At 45.7% G+C, this 16,374-nt stretch overlaps 1 long non-coding RNA gene across 1 annotated transcript in view; it reads right to left on the bottom strand.

Moving 5' to 3' along the window:
- Nucleotides 1-14,752, bottom strand: part of LOC109552710 (uncharacterized) — a 122,228-nt gene extending 107,476 nt beyond the window's left edge. Inside the window, exons 1-2 of the long non-coding RNA XR_002179626.3 lie at nt 12,334-14,752; nt 10,137-10,383 (exon numbers count right to left, since the gene is read on the bottom strand). This is a non-coding gene — a long non-coding RNA (uncharacterized lncRNA). The remainder of the gene's footprint in view (nt 1-10,136; nt 10,384-12,333) is intronic.
- Nucleotides 14,753-16,374: the final 1,622 nt, after the last annotated feature.

The following is a 16,374-nucleotide window of genomic DNA, read 5'->3' as shown; positions in this document are numbered from 1 at the left end:
GGGATATATGTATATGTATAGCTGATTCACTTTGTTATAAAGCAGAAACTAACACACCATTGTAAAGCAATTATACTTCAATAAAGATGTTAAAAAAATAAATACATTAAATAAAATGTGTGCTTGGGGCCCAGAATATCTCCATTGGCCGGGCCTGTCTGACCAGTGTTCCTGGGGCAGGTCTGTGCCCTCCAACTGCTGCAGGAGCAGAATAGTATTTTGAGAGCTCCAATGTGGAACCATCTGCAGTGAAATCGCCTCTCTGTGTTGGGTCAGAAAGTAGACGAAGAAAAAACCCACTGTCAGGAGCACACGTCTGCATTTCTCGCTCAGAGCCTGGAAGCTGTACGGAGCTGGTGGGCTGCAGGGCTGGACCAGGTGTGGGGCATTGTCTGGCTAATGAAGTATTTAAGGGCTGCGTGCAGACCCTGCCCCCTGGGGCCCAGCAGCCCACAAGGCACTCTCATTAAGCTGACCCTGGAGGAGGGGGAATTGGTGGCTGCATTTTGGGCACAGGTGCAGCCAGAAAATCCCCTTTCCTTACAGGTGCTGGCCATTCCAGGTCAGTAAGGTCAGCTTATTACCCCTAAAAGAGAGGTCAGGGGAGGAGGTGCAGGCCGCGCCTGCCTCCCGGCCCCTCCTTACTCCACCCACAGCACACATGTCTTTTGGTAGGCTCTGGGGTGGGGAGCAAGCACTAGCATCAGAGAGCTGGCATCAGCAATGTGTCAAAAGAAGCAACCACAGCAGAGTAACAGGGTGTCTGGTTAACATTCCAACTCTTCCAGGAAGTCTTCCTTGACTTCTCCAGAGCAGATGGATTACTCCTTCTTGGAAACTCACACAGTATGGACAACCTGCACCATAAGTGTACCCCTGGTTAGGAACAAAGTCTGCCTGGCCCCAAATACCAGCTCTATGATTGACTAGATGGGTGACTTTGGGCAAGTTACTTCTTCTCTCTATTTCCTTCCTTTGCTTTCAGTCTGAGAAAAGTGAAGATGCCCACTGTGTAAAGTATTGTGGCAAGTACACTATTCAAGATACACAGAGTGCTTAGAACAAACCCTGGTGCAGAACAAGCCCTAGACAAGAGGCTGCTATTATAATCATATAACTTTTTTTGTGGTAAAGTATGCATAATATAAAATTTACCATTTTAGCCATTTTTAAGTGCTCAGTTCAGTGGCATTCAGTACGTTCATGTTGTTGTGCAACCATTGCCACTGTCCACCTCCAGAATCTTTTCACCATCTCAAACTGAAACTCAGTTTCATTAAACAATAATTCTTCGCTCCATCCTCTCCTCAGCTCCTGGTAACCTCTATTCTCCTTTCTGTCTCCAATCATAACTTTTGATATAAATATCTTATTTTCTTTATTCAACAAATAGTTATTAAACACATACTTTGCACCTGGAACTGAAGTAGAATCTGGGAACACGGATCAACACAGTCTATGCCCTTGTAGAGCTTTAACTCTAGTAGATTGACGTTGGTAATGAGCAAAAAATTGCACAAGACAATCTCAGACAGAGATGCATGCTATTGTTGAAAAAAAATATCCAGAACTTGGAAATAGGCAAAAGAGAGTACAGTACATCCTTTCAAAGACATACATGGGCTTTGTTTAACAATACTGCCCAAGATTATTTAATGCTCCAGAGGACACACCTATGTTTGACTTACCTATTTACCATTTGATCAGAACACAGACACTGGGAGTTACACATTAACTTGTAGATTTCCAGCCAGTAGAAAAGATTATCCCAAAGATTATGGTCTTACTGTCCTGTAGGACAGTAACCATGTTTGTATCTAACCTAGAAACCTTATAGTATAAGAGAGCTTGTAAATGAACCCACATTTATATGTGCAATTAATCTATGACAAAGGAGGCAAGAATATACAATACAATCAGGAAAAGACAGCTTTTTCAATAAGTGGTGCTGGGAAAACTGGACAACTACAAGTAAAAGAATCAAACTGGACTACCTTCTCACTCTATATACAAAAATAAATTTAAAATGGATTAAAGACTTAAAAGGTAAGACCTGAAACCATAAAACTTCTAGAAGAAAACGTAGGCAGTATACTCTTTGACATTGGTCTTAGCAATATGTTTTTGGATCTGTCTCCTCAGGTAAGGGAAACAAAAGCAAAAATAAACAAATGGGACTACATCAAAAGCTTTTGCAACAGCAAAGGAAACTATCAACAAAATGTAAAGGCTGCCTACCGAATGAGAGAAATTTGCCAACAGTATATTAGATAAGGGGCCAGTACACGAAATATACAAAGAACTCCTACAACTCAATATCAAAAAAACCCCAAACAACCAAATTAAAAATTGGGCAGAGGATCGGAATGGACATTTTCCCAAAGAAGACATATAGATGGCCAACAGGCACATGAAAAGATGCTCAACATCACTAATCATCAGGCAAATGTAAATCAAAAGCACAATAAGATATCAAGTCACACCTGTCAGAATGGCTGTTATCAAAACACAACAAATAACAAGTGTTGGTAGGGATGTGGAGAAAAGGGAACCTTTGTGCACTGCTGGTGGGAATGTAAATTTGTGCAGCCACTATGGAAAGAGTATGGAAATTCCTCATAAAATTAAAAATAGAACTACCATATGATCTGGAAATTCCATGCCTGGGTATTTATCTGAAGAAAATGAAAACACTAATTAGGAGAGATATATGCACCCCTATGTTCACTACAGCATTATTTACAATAGCCAAGATGTGGAAGCAACCTAAATGTCCATCAACAGATCAATGGATAAAGAAAATTGGTGTATATATGTGTGTGTGTGTGTGTGTGTGTGTGTGTGTGTGTGTGTATACACACACACAATGGAATATTACTCAGCCACAAGAAAGAATGAAATCTTGCCATTTGCAACAATGTGGATGGACCCAGAGAATATTATCCTAAGTGAAATAAGTCAGACAGAGAAAGACAAATATGGTATGATTTCACTTACATGTGGAATCTAAAAAACAGAACAAATGAACAAACATAACAAAACAGAAGGTCAGAGATACAAAGAACAAATAGGTAGTTGCCAGAGGGGAAGGGGGTAGGGGGAGGAGAGAAATAGGTGAGGGAGATTAAGAGGTACAAACTTCCAGTTGCTAAATAAATGAGTCACAGGTATGAAGTGTACAGTGGGGGGAATATAGTCAATAATTATGAATATCTTTTATGGTAACAGATAGTAACTAGACTTACCATAGTGATCATTTTGAAATGTATAGAAACACAGAATCACTATGCAGTATAACAGGAACTAACATAGTGTTGTAGGTCAATTATACTTCAAAAACAAACAAACTCATAGAAAAAGAGATCAGATCTGTGGTTTCCAAAGGTGGGGGTGGGGGGGTAGGGAACTGAATGGAGGTAACCAAAAGGTGTGTGGACAAAAAACTGCTGCCTGCCATCGCAGTAAAAGATGAGTGTTGCCCCCCATCAAACCATCAGCCACTGTGGCTAGCCCCGAGGGGAATTCAGGGTGGAGAAAAAGAGGCTACTGGCCTTAGAGAGTTAAGGTGCATATCAAGGAATAATTCCAATAAGCCCAGACTCTTGCATCTTCCCATACACAGAGAAGCACTAAAATCACTAACTTGAGATGTCTGTTTTTGTGACTAGCAGTAATCTTGCGATGTTCGACTACATGTTTTTTTCCCTGGCAAAAACTGTTATACGTCCTGTCTCCTCCCTTATCTCTTCGGGACAGTTCCTCAGAGCTTTCTGAGAGGCTGTATCCCAGGCTATATAGGGCCAGGGGTCAAGCTTTCTACCTCACTGGATTCCTCTCTCTGCCTATGTTTAGTTCAGGGAGGCTAAGTGATACTGGTTCATCTAGCCTGGTTACCCCAAACTACTCCAAGCCTGAAGCCCACTGTTTCTTCCACCAGACCTTTGTCTCAGCCCTGGTTGTGAGACTTTGGGGATGGGGAAGGGGATGCCCTTGAGAAAGGCATGGAGAGGGAGGGGCCAGCACTGGGCTGGCTGGTAGGAACCCAAAAGGGGAGTGGCCAGTGCATCCCAGGAAGTTCTCCCAAGGCCCAGAAGTTGGCCGCGGCCATCAGCGTGTTGGACTCAGAGGACTTGGTCATAGTCCTGCTGTAGGACCTCTCTGGTAAAATGCGAGCGATCCTTTCAGCTCTAAAACCCTCCAGGATTCCCTGAACATCCCCCAACACTGCCCTTCAAATCCCCCCTCTTGCACAGAAGTGAGTCCTCGCGACAGCGCTACTGAACAGCGCCCTCTAGTGGAACCTTGTGTTCCAGCCGTAACCCCTCTGGGGGCAGGGATGACGGGGGCCGCCTACGATAGGGGGCTTTTCCGTAGAGACCCAGACCACACTAGTCCTCGGAGCTCCTACTGTGTGCCAGGCACGATCAGCAGCTGTTAGGTACTGGCAGCAGTGCAAGAGCCCGGGCCACGCCTGTCTTGTTCACCACTGGGCCTCAGCACATCGTATTGCCAGCACATACTAAATATTCCTTACATGCTTTTTAAATGAATGAATGAAGAAACAAATAAGATGCAGTGGCTGGACCTTAATGAAACCAGTGTGGGGACTGGTCTGTGTTACTTCAGAGTGCTTGCATGAGCAGAAGTTAATTTGTGTCTTTTTAATTAAGCTCAAGCTAACAGGCAGCTGAGTACAGTGTTAAGCACAAGAATTCAGGAGTCAGACTGCCTGGGTTCAACTCCTGGCCACTTAACTCTATGATCTCGGATAAATTACTTATCCCTCTTCTGTTAAGACAGGGATACCTTATTGCATTGCCATGAGGTTAAAATAATTAAAATTTGTAAAGTACTTAAGAGAGTACCTTGCACATACTTTGCATTCTGTTAGTATTTAAAACAAAACAAAACAAAAACAAGGGAAACTTGCTAAACAAATGGAGTGATGCCCAACAGTGAAGTGGCTAAGTGATGATGTACTGAGCTGCCCATAACCAGAGGCATGGGAGGATGCATTAGCTCTTTAAGATAATCAATAACGACTATTATCTATTGAGCACTTAATGTCATCCAGCACTATGCTAAGTACTTTGCACTTATTATCCTATTTTGTTTTTACGATAACTCTGTGAGGCAGGTATTACGGTCACCTCATCATTTAACACAGGAAACAGAGGCTTTGTGACAAGTTGAGATTCCTCAGTGTGGAGCTGTTGATTCTGAGGTGAGTCATGCTCAGAATTCAGGGAACACCTGGACGCCCAAGGTAATGTGGGGCATGGGAACCATGAGGAAAAGGCAGGTGAGCAGTCTGTGGGCTGGAGGGAAGAGACTCCAGGACTGGCCAAAGCCCAGGGCTTGGTGATAAGAAGCCCTTTGTGTTGGGGCCCAAAGGCAGAGGAAGGGTGGTGGTGATGGGGAGGCTAAGGCAGCCTTCGTAGCAATCTATCAATCAGCCAACCAACCCACCAAGCCAGAGACACTCTTTATTTGGCAATGAAGGGAAGGGAGGGGTTGGCAGGTGGCTCCAAAGGCCCCGGGTGCAAGACAGCGTCTCAGCCTGTGCAGGAAGCTCTCCAAAGCAGGACAGTGTCCCTGCAGAGAAAGAGCTGGAAAATCCTGGAGGAGGGAACAGCCGGTAGATGGGATGAAACACACCAGTGGTGGGGTGGGCTCGGTTCCTTGGCAAAGAGACAAGCCTTTCACAGCAGTGGCAGGATGGAGGACATGAAGGGAGAGACACATCTAGAGGCGAAGAGGAAAGTTTTGCTTTTATGATGGAAAAAAAGGGGGGTTTCAGCTTTGTCTTTATAATAGAAAAGCTGAGATCATTAAGTCAAGGGCATGAGGGACTGAGTTTGGAGGCTTGAGAAAGGCAGGGTTGGTAATAAGCCTGAGTGGGGTGTCCTAGGAGAGCAAGAGAGGCAAAGAAATCTTGAGTCCCAGGAGGCTGAGCTGGGGAAGGAGGGAAATCAGGGATGCTCAGCAAGACAGTCATTAATATGTAGGGGAGGTGACTGCTAGCCCAATCTCACTGCTACTCAGGCCCCTCATTTTCCCATGAGAACCCCAAGACTGGGGGCTATAGGAGCTGTCTTATCCACCTAAGAGTAATTCTTTCTCCTTGTCCAGCCATGAGAGCCAATACCCAAGAGCGTGTGGAGCCCTCCCAATGGCCCCAAAGGGCTCCTTGGGCTTCAACATTTGGAATGCTCTCTACCCATCTCAGATATCCCATTCCTCCTCCACACTGACTCTCAGGAAGACATCGATGGCCAAACAGGGGCATGGCTGCAACCTCCAGACTGCTTTCTTGGATCGATGGGACACCTTGCTTCTAAAGCATTCCCCAGTTATCTCACAGGCCTCTAAGTGGGCATCAGATGAACACTGTGACTTCACTTTCCAGGTGGGAGAGTGGACTCTATCAGGTTCTGCATCATTTGCTAGTGGCATCAGGCTGTCAGCAGTTGTCTTGATATTAAGGCAAGAAGTGTCTGGTGCTGTGGTCTGTACCTCCCTCCACCCCTTACCCTGCAGGACCACTCCCATCATTATCCTCACTGTGGGGTTCCGGGTGGGCAGGGATGGCAAACATTTGAAACACACGTCTCATCGTGCCCTAATCTGGCACTAGGGGCAGACATCAATAATCTATCGTGTCGTGTTCTCAACACGGTGCTTCAGGCAGCAGCACAAAACAAGTGCAGCTGGAACTCCAGGTGAATCCTTTTTGTCATCCTGTTTGCAGGATGGGTAGCTCCAGCACCCTTCCTTCTATGTCTGTGAAGCGGGCTGGCCACAGGTCAAGCTGTGAAGGCGTGAGGTGTGGCTTTGCCTCTCAGCCCCTCTTCTGCCGCCCCATCGCCAGAGCTGGGTTTTCTCCCGAAGGGCACTTGTGCTCCCACCCACTCTCCTCAGGGTCCTGAGGAGCTAAGCAGGTAATGGGGTCACTGATTGGCCATGATGGGAGGATCAATGGGTTCCAATCACAGCCACATCCCCTCCACTGCCTTCATCTCTCTGAGGCTCTTCTATAAAGGAGACAAATTATGCCCACCTGTGGACCCTCGGCCCCAAGACTGAGGATCAGAATGGAAGTGAGCCCCTGTATGTGTAAGATTTCTAAATTGAAACGATCTTTACCAACCTAAGAAAACTTACTTTTAATCCCCAGCACCAACCCTCCCACACATCTTAACAGGGGGCTATGGGGGCACAACTTTCTGGTCTGAAAGGAGTAATCTGATAGTGGGATTTTTAACTGGCATAGATATTTGGGGACAAGTTGTACCTTGTGGCACCCTCAGATCCCATCTCATGCTGCCGCAGAACTCACACGTGTATGTATGGTGCTCAACAGGTGATAAATAAATAGTTGATAAAGGGCCTGGCACTTTCGCTTTAAGAGCACTCTGTTGCTATTTTAGTGGCATCTGCATGGCTATACCAGTGAGGCTTTGTCACCTTCCTACCTGGTAGACATTGCAAACTCCTTGCTTTCCCCCCCTTTCTAATCAAGGGCTAATGATGGAGGGTAGCTTGCTGGGCAGGGGACCATGGTGGATAGAAGGTCTGTCCAGGCTGAAAACACCTAAGTCTGGGATCATTTCGCCCATCTCTGCCACCAGGGCAGGGATAGCAGAGCCAAGCCAAGTCAAGGGGAGGGTTATTTTTAATCCCAAAGATGCAGCGTTTGAGAACAAACAGCCCCATCCCTGGAGCATCTGCCAAATGAGTGTGGGCCCGGAGGTGTCAGGCCGCGGCTGCTTCCCGGCTCACCAGGCCCCTCCAGAAACCAGAGCTGGGCAGCAGTGTGTATTTTTAAACAAGCTGACTTGCTGTGGCCTTTGAGGGCCACCAGGTCCTGTGAGGACAGAGTGGGAGCCCCACGCACCGTTACCTTTAAATCCAGTCGGGCCCTAACCCAAGATGGTGCCTAGCGTCCCCCGCCACCCATGTTCACATTGCCTGGAGCTCCCAACCTCTCCACCTGCTGCCTTGTTCCCATCCCAGCCCCAAAGTGCTGAAGGCCACTTGAGAGTACCATTTTCCCTTCTTTTATATTTTCCTCTTCCCTTCCTTTACTCTCTGTAACACAAATAACTCATACTCATTGTAGAAAAATTAGAAAATTGAGATGAACAAAAAAAAAAGAAAAATCCCTATCATCCCCCTGACCCTATCCCACTGTGGGTGAGGACCAGCATTTGTTAATACTTGGTGGATATTTTCCCTGACTTTTTTCTATGAATAGTTTTTACACATAAGGTATTTATATTTTCAAAACGTGAATCTCACCCAAGGCCTGGCACTGGGGAAACCAGGATGGCTCCTCATTCAGGAAGAATGCTGACATTCTCTCCCACTGAGGTCCACAGGCTCTGTGGCCGGGATTGTTAGGATGTCACAGGGAAATGTTTAGCCCCGTGCCTGTTCCATACAAGAGGCTCTCCTCTCCATACTCATCTTTCCCAGCAGGAATCATTTTGCCCGTGTCAGGCTTTGTTTGTGTGCTTAAGAAGGCAGGCTCTGGGCTTCCCTGGTGGCGCAGTGGTTGAGAATCTGCCTGCCTATGCAGGGGACACGGGTTCGAGCCCTGGTCTGGGAGGATCCCACATGCCGCGTAGCAACTAGGCCCGTGAGCCACAACTACTGAGCCTGCGCGTCTGGAGCCTGTGCTCCGCAACGAGAGGCTGCGATAGTGAGAGGCCCGCACACCGTGATGAAGAGTGGCCCCCGCTTGCCACAACTAGAGAAAGCCCTCGCACAGAAACGAAGACCCAAACACAGCCAAAAATAAATAAATTAATTAATAAACTCATACCCCCAACATCTTAAAAAAAAAAAAGGCGGCAGGCTCTGGAGTCAGGAAGCTTGAGTCTAAATCCTTGCTCTGCCTCTAAATAACTGTGTGAAGTTGGGCAAGTGGCTTAACTTCTTTGTGTCAGATTTCCTCATTTGTAAAACAGGGATGAAGAGAGGATACACATTACAGGTCTGGTGTGAGAATTCAGTGAGCTAATACTGAAGGTAGAGCGACCAGAAGAGAGGCTGGCACATAGTAACTGCTCAATAAACATTAGTTCTTATTCTACTATAATGGTTGTTTTTTCAACTCTGAGGGAGTACCTCCTATGTTTCAGGCACTAGCCAAGCTTCCTGTATGATGTTGGGCAAGTTAATTCACTGACGTCTTTCTTACTTCATTCAGATAGGGGCTCAAGGCAGTTGGGGAATGAGATGGGAAGTAATTTGGGGTGCTTGGCTACCAGGAGGTTTAACACATTTGCATTATGGGGTCACTGGAGCTCATTAACATATTGGAAAAATGTTAAAAGCCATGTTGCTTTCATTGGAGCTCTCACATACCCACCACTCCAGTTGTTGAAGGCTGATCATGAGTACATGGGGGTTCACCATGGTATTTGTGCCACTTTTATGTCTGTTTGAAAACTTCCATAATAAAAAGTTAATATGTATGTATATGTATACATATATGTATGTATGTGTATAATATACACATCCTGAAAAATCTACATCACTCTATTTACTTTCATACTTTTTCTGTATTGCTTTAATATATGTTTTAAAAATGTTTAAGGATCTTTTTTGTTAATCAAGACCATTAAAACCATTAAAAATGCTTCCCCCCTGAGACGCACTGGTGTTGACAGAAGCCACGGCTGGTCCATAACAGGGTCTTGACTCTGGGCTGGTCGTACTCCATTGCACTGATGACGTGCAGAATTCCCAGCTGACAGGTGATGGCGACAAAGGGCAGACACGCTCTGGCACCTGGTGCCAGGCTGCCCCCCTTCCTTTACCTTCCCTCCCAGTACTGGCTTCCAGCCCTTATTTTGGGTCACACTTGTCGCATCTTTATCAATGCCGAGTACTTGGTGTGCCCAATTAAAACTCTGAGAACAGAGGAATTGGAGGCTAGAGACACCCATCGGATCAATCATAGAACTTTCCACCTCAAGGTTAAGGGTCCCTGACGTCCGTCCCCTCCCTCTTCCAGGCCAGTCAGCAGGCTGCTCACCTCCTCCTTCTCCCTGCTTTTGGCACCCCTCCAGACTTTTGACAAAAACACAGATGTCACACCCTCTGTTGCTACAGAGGACCAAGCTCACCTTGCTTTTGTGATCATCCAGATGCTTCTGTGCTCATCCAGGTGCTTTGGCTGCTTTTGTTGCTACCACCGTTGTTATTGTGAATAAAGCTTCCAATTATTGGTTGATTATTGGGCATCCAACATTGTTCATCCATGGGCATGGCCTCATTTAATCCACACAACAGCCAACAAGGTAAATACTATCATCCCATTTTTCAGATGAAGACGTTGAAGCTTACATAGGCTGAGTCATCAGGATCACAGAGCTAATAAACGGAAAATGAAATCACAGGCTGATTCCAAAGCTCATGCTCTTAACACTATGCTAATTAGAGACTATTTTCCATCCCCAGAAAGAGGAGAGGGGTGTAAAAGAATGGCTAACTTTCCCTAGGCCTACAGTTCTCTTGTTGTTGTTTTTGCGGTACGCGGGCCTCTCACTGTTGTGGCCTCTCCCGTTGCGGAGCACAGGCTCCGGACGCGCAGGCTCAGCGGCCATGGCTCACGGGCCTAGCCGCTCCGCGGATCTTCCCGGACCGGGGCACGAACCCGTGTCCCCTGCATTGGCAGGCGGACTCTCAACCACTGCGCCACCAGGGAAGCCCTGTTGTTGTTTGTGTGTCTCGTAAATAGAGACCACCATAAAGTGGAACCCCTTGCTGTCTGGGCCATTCGTCTTCCATAAGGGGGCCCTCAAGGCGCGCGCTTGCTTGCGTGCGTGTGTGAGCGCGTGCCTACACGCACTTCTAAATGTAGAAGTCCACAGGTAGAGGACTGTCAGGTAAGACTCTGCCCTCAGCACACACGGCTCCTGCCTCACCTCTGACACTCATCAGCCCGTTCTCTTGAGCAACCCACTTCCCCTCTCTGGGCATGTTTCCTCACCTGTAAAATAGCGGTAACAAACCTTAGGTTACAGTCACCAAGCACATTCAATGAGATCCCAAGTGGCATGTGCCCAGCAGAGTGCCTAACTAAAGCAGAGCTCGAAAAAAAACGGTAGCCCTTCCGGCATGCCGCAGCACTGGAAGAAGCGTCCCCCAGGCGGGCGGGGAACTGGAGAGAAAATGGCGGGTGGGGGGCGGGGCCTAGCGTCAGCGCGTGCGCACGCCATGGGGGACGGCGCGCCGCAAGGCTCAGCCCTCCTGCTGGAAATTAACCCGTTGTTCTGAGGGCTTTGGCGTAAAGTTTGCCCTCCCTGCCTCGGTTTCCCCATCCCCTCGCCCAGGGTGCTGGCCGGCTCCCCCCACACTCTCCACCCTGCTCCTTCTTGTGCCCACCGCTCTCAGCTAAAAAGAAGATCCTGTTCCTTGCCCGCAACACAGGCCAGAGCCACGTGTGCTGGGCTACAGGTGGTCTGCGAGACCCTGGCGGGCTTCTGGTCCAAGAAATTTGGACACCTGTGCTGTGAACCACTTTCTCTTAGGAAACCTAGAATCAAGGGCCTTCCTGACGCCCTCTCCCTGCCAAGGATGCACGCGGCGCACGCGCGCGCACACACACACACACACACACACACACACACACACGCAGAGACAAACACGCAGACTCAAACACAGACACATACAGATGCACAGACTCAGGCACTGGCTCGCTCCCAACCCCCAGGCCCAGCCTAATGCCTGTCGGTCCCACCCCTGCAGCTCTGCCTCCTTGGTCTAATAAGGGTAGGTGAGAAAGGGTCCTGAGATTCCAGAGAGATTCGCATTGCGCTCCTTCTAAGGCCTTTCAGTCGAACGTTCAGCTCTGGGCAAGCGTCCGGGGCCAGGAACCCCAAGGCTGAGTCATGGGTTCCTCAGCCCCAAGTCTCATTTCTAGCCCAGTCCAGATCCCGGGCCTTTCAAAAAACTCACAGGTCGTCCCTCTGAGTCAGCAAAGGTTCCCACAGAAACTCCATTTGGTGTGGATTTAATCACAGGGTGTTTTTAAAGCCTCATCTGGAGGTAATTTGGAATTTAAATTACCAGGATGAGGATATTTTTACCAGAAGAAGGGCTTGGAATAGTTATATCCTGTCAGTTATTGATCAACCATTTCCAAAAGATTAAAAAAATAGTAAGACCTATTTTACCAAATATGTTAGAAAAATTCCCTCAGGATTTGGTCATTATTAGCGTAACTGATATAAATTGTTCCACAACACTTAGGAATGTGTTCCATGACACATTTCACGAATTTTCTAAATCAAATTAAATCATACTTAGACCCCCACCTACCAGGACCTCAGATAATTCAATCCCAGCCACTTTTCAGGGCCCTTCACTCTCCTTCCTCGCAGAACTCCGAGTACTTCAGGATTCCCGAAACTTGGCAAAGGGCACCAGGTCTGTGATGGTCACTGCTGAGTTGCCTATGGTCCAAGCCCTAGTAGACCAGTTAGAGGCTGCTGTTGCTGCCCACAGCAACATCTCCAAACCAAGGGCCCCCAGACATCTCTTCCCCCTTCTTAGGCCCTCCCCAAAGGCCCTGCCACCTCCAGAGTGCCTGGTGGAGGCCCAGCACTCAAGGGTCCTGCCAGCCTTTAATGACCTCTGGGCCCCAGGGCCCCTCCCCAGCCCTCTCCACCTCTAACAAGTAGTGCTAAGTCTCCAGACCCTTAGAAAATCTAAGGCCTCTAACTCTTCCCTGGGGCAAGAGAAGCCCAGCCCTCCAAAACACAGGGGCCTCTGGAGAGGAAGAGGGGAAAATACCTCACATTCTTTTCCAGTGAGCCTGCAGAAGAAAAACAGACATGGTTAATTTCTCAATCACAGTAGTCCCTGACTTAGGCAATAATTACCTGATTTACCTAGTAATCCACACTCTGTGGGGAGTAGATAGAGCTGTGGGCCCAAAACAGAAACAAAAACAAAAACCCTTCTTTAATAAAGGTTATGAAATCTCTTTGCTTCTGTAATTTTCAGGGTCTCTCTAGAATACTCCTGTTTGGACAGAGATGGGGTCAAACCACACAGACACCATCTAGTTGCTTGGTGTCCAGTAGCTTGCTCTTCTTCATGGAAGAACTGTACCCCATATGAGGACTGATGAGGTTGAGATAAGACGTGCCACTGAAACTCAAGTAAACATGGGCTAGCTTCGACTTGCACCCAACACCACATAACACAGTAGAGTTTGTGGTTAAGAGGAATGGCTGTGGAATCAAACAGACCAGAGTATGAGTTCTGGCTCCATCCCTTTTTGGCTGTGTGACTTCAGGCAAGTTACTTCACCTCTCTGAGACTCAATTTCTCTAAAATGGAGGTGATAAAGTGCCTCATAGGATTATGTGAAAGTTAAATGACAGCCAAGACACTGATGTAAGTTCATGCTGGGAGGAATACCCTCTGCTTCAAACATATAACAATGATATATGATACATAAAGAGAAAATTAAAATGATACAGCCACATTCAAAAAACACTATTAACATCTCTATAGACAAGGCTGCATTCTATATACCTCCTCTGAGGGTCTGTAGTGGGTCCCTTTGCTCATGGTGGTGATCAGCTTTCCATTCAGCCCCCTCCTCTACTCTTCCTGGAATCATTTCCTAAAATAAGCTGCCAACAAGCCCTTATCTCAGACTCTGCTTTGTGGGGGGAGTCTAGGCAAGCTCGAAAGGAAAATAACAATGAAGCAAAGAAAAGGGGTGGTAAACAGAAAACTAAATATGGCAGAAATAAGTTAAAATATATTAGTCATTATAATAAATGTAAACAGATAACCTATTAAAAGATAGACTTGCAGATTAGATAAAAAATGAACAAAGTTTATAAGAAGTATACCTAAAGCAAAACCACAAAGAAAGATTGAAAATAAAAAGTTAGAAAAAGATATACCCATCCAATGCAAACCAAAAATAAACGTGTGGTTATGGATTGAGTTGTGTCCCCCAAAACAATATGTTGAAGTTCTAACCCCCAGCCCCTCAGAATGTGACCTTATTTGGAAATAGTCATTGCAGATGTAATTAGTTAAGATGAGGTCATACTGGAGTAGGATGGATCCTTAATCCAATATGATTGGTGTCCTTATGAGAAGAGAGACACACAGACACATAGAAAGATGGCCATGTGGTTGTGGAGACCCAGATTGGAGTTATGCTGCCACAAGCCAAGGGATGTCAAGGGTTACCTGAAGCTGGAAGAGGCAAGGAAGGATCCTCTCCTACAGGATTAGGAGGGAGCACAGCCCTACTAATACCTTGTTACTGACATTTAGCCTCCAGAAACATGAGAAAATAAATTTCTGTGGTTTGAGTCACCCAGTTTGTGGTAATTTGTTATGGCAGCCTTGGGAAACTAATACACATGCCTAGCAATATTTCTATCAGACCAAATAAAATTTAAGCCTAAAGTATACATCATAAAAGCAACATCCCATCAAGATTATATAATGAGGGGCTTCCATGGTGGCACAGTGGTTAAGAATCCACCTGCCAGTGCAGGGAACATGGGTTCGAGCCCTGGTCCGGGAAGATCTCACATGCCAAGGAGCAACTAAGCCCATGCACCACAACTACTAAGCCTGCGTACCACAACTACTGACGCCCTCGCACCTAGAGCCCGTGCTCCACAACAAGAGAAGCCACCACAATGAGAAGCCTGTGCACCACAACAAACAGTAGCCCCCACTCGCCACAACTAGAGAAAGCCTGCGTGCAGAAATGAAGACCCAGCACAGCCAAAAAAAAAAAAAAAAAAAGAACATACAATGATTATGAATTTGTATGCACTTAACATGACTAAATTATAAAGAGAAGTTGATTAATTCATATTCTCAGTAGAATATTTTCAATATACTTTTATCAGGATCTGATGGATCAAGTAGATAAAAAAGGATAAAAGTTATGTAAGATATGAAGAGCTAATTTAGTTAACCTGATCCAGTATAGATGTGTAGAAGCCTGCATCTGAAAAAAGAATATATATCCTTTTCAAGCACACATTGATCACTTTAGCAAAGGAAGCCTCAACAAATTTTAAATAGCTTGTAGTATACAAATCATATTTTCTATCCATAATACCGTTAAATTAGAAATAAAAATACCCCTAAATATATTGTGGATTAAAGATAAAGTCTTAATAAAAATTACAAAACAGTTAGACTTGAAAAACTATGAAAAAAATACATAACAAAACTTGTGAGATGCAGATAAAGCAGTACCTAGAGGTAAATTTATAGCTTTGAAGTACCCTTTCGGAAAACAAGATAGAACATAAATGAATTAAAATTTTAATACAAGAAGCTAGAAAAAGAAAATAAATGAGATATTGCAGTTAAAGTCCTTTGCATAATGCTTGCCACATAATAAGTACTCAACAGAAGGAAGTATTTAATAAATGGAAATTGTAGTTGTTGTTATTCTATCAATAACTTCCAATTAAAAGAGCTTGTCTTTTTAGGATTAAGTAAAACTTTCACAAGAAATTTGTGATTTATAATAAGTGTATATTTAATCAACATCCCTCTTACTGGCACGGAGTTCCCTTGGAATTTCCTGTAATGAGAGCAGTACAAGTGTCTTGAATGAGGTGACTTTTGGGAAGCACGTAGGTCACTGAAGGATGGGGACTTGTCACCAGAGGAATCAGTGTGTGATTACAGAGTTAGAACCTTTAGCCCTCTCTGGGGAGGGGAGAGCAGCTGAAGATTGAGTTCAATCACCAAAGGCCAATAATTCAATCTATCATGCCCATGTAATGAAGCTTCCATAAAAACCCAAAAAGATAGGGTTTAGAGAGCTTCCAGTTTGGTGAACATGCGGAGGTACAGGGAGAGTGGCAAGCTTGGGGAGGGCATGGAAGCTCTGAGCCCTTTCCCACATACCCTGCCCTGTGCTCCTCTTTCACCTGGCTGTTCCTGAAGTATATCCTCTTATAATAAACTGGTAATCTAGTAAGTTAATGTTTCTCTGAGTTCTGTGAGCCATTCTAGCAAATTAATTAACCCAAGGATGGAGTCATTGGACTCTCCAGTGTATAGCCTGTTGGTCAGAAGCACAGGTGACAACCTAGACGTGCAATTGACATCTGAAGTGGTGGTGGTGGGGAAACAGTCTTGTAGGACTAAGACCTTAACAAGGGTAATCTGATGTTATCTCCAGGTAGAAAGTGTCAGAATTGAGTTGAATTGTAGGACACCCAGCTGGTGTTGGGGAATCGTTTGATGTGGGAAAAAAAACCACACACTGGAACTGACGTCAGAATCTTACAACTATGGCACACCAAACAGAGATATCTCTGTGCCTGGAACTTCAGAAATTAAATTTTATAG

This window comes from Tursiops truncatus, chromosome 2, assembly GCF_011762595.2.
Source record: "Tursiops truncatus isolate mTurTru1 chromosome 2, mTurTru1.mat.Y, whole genome shotgun sequence".
Lineage (NCBI taxonomy): Eukaryota > Metazoa > Chordata > Mammalia > Artiodactyla > Delphinidae > Tursiops > Tursiops truncatus.
The sequence above is the reverse complement of the archived record's forward strand: the minus strand, read 5'-3'. Positions and strand labels throughout refer to the sequence as shown.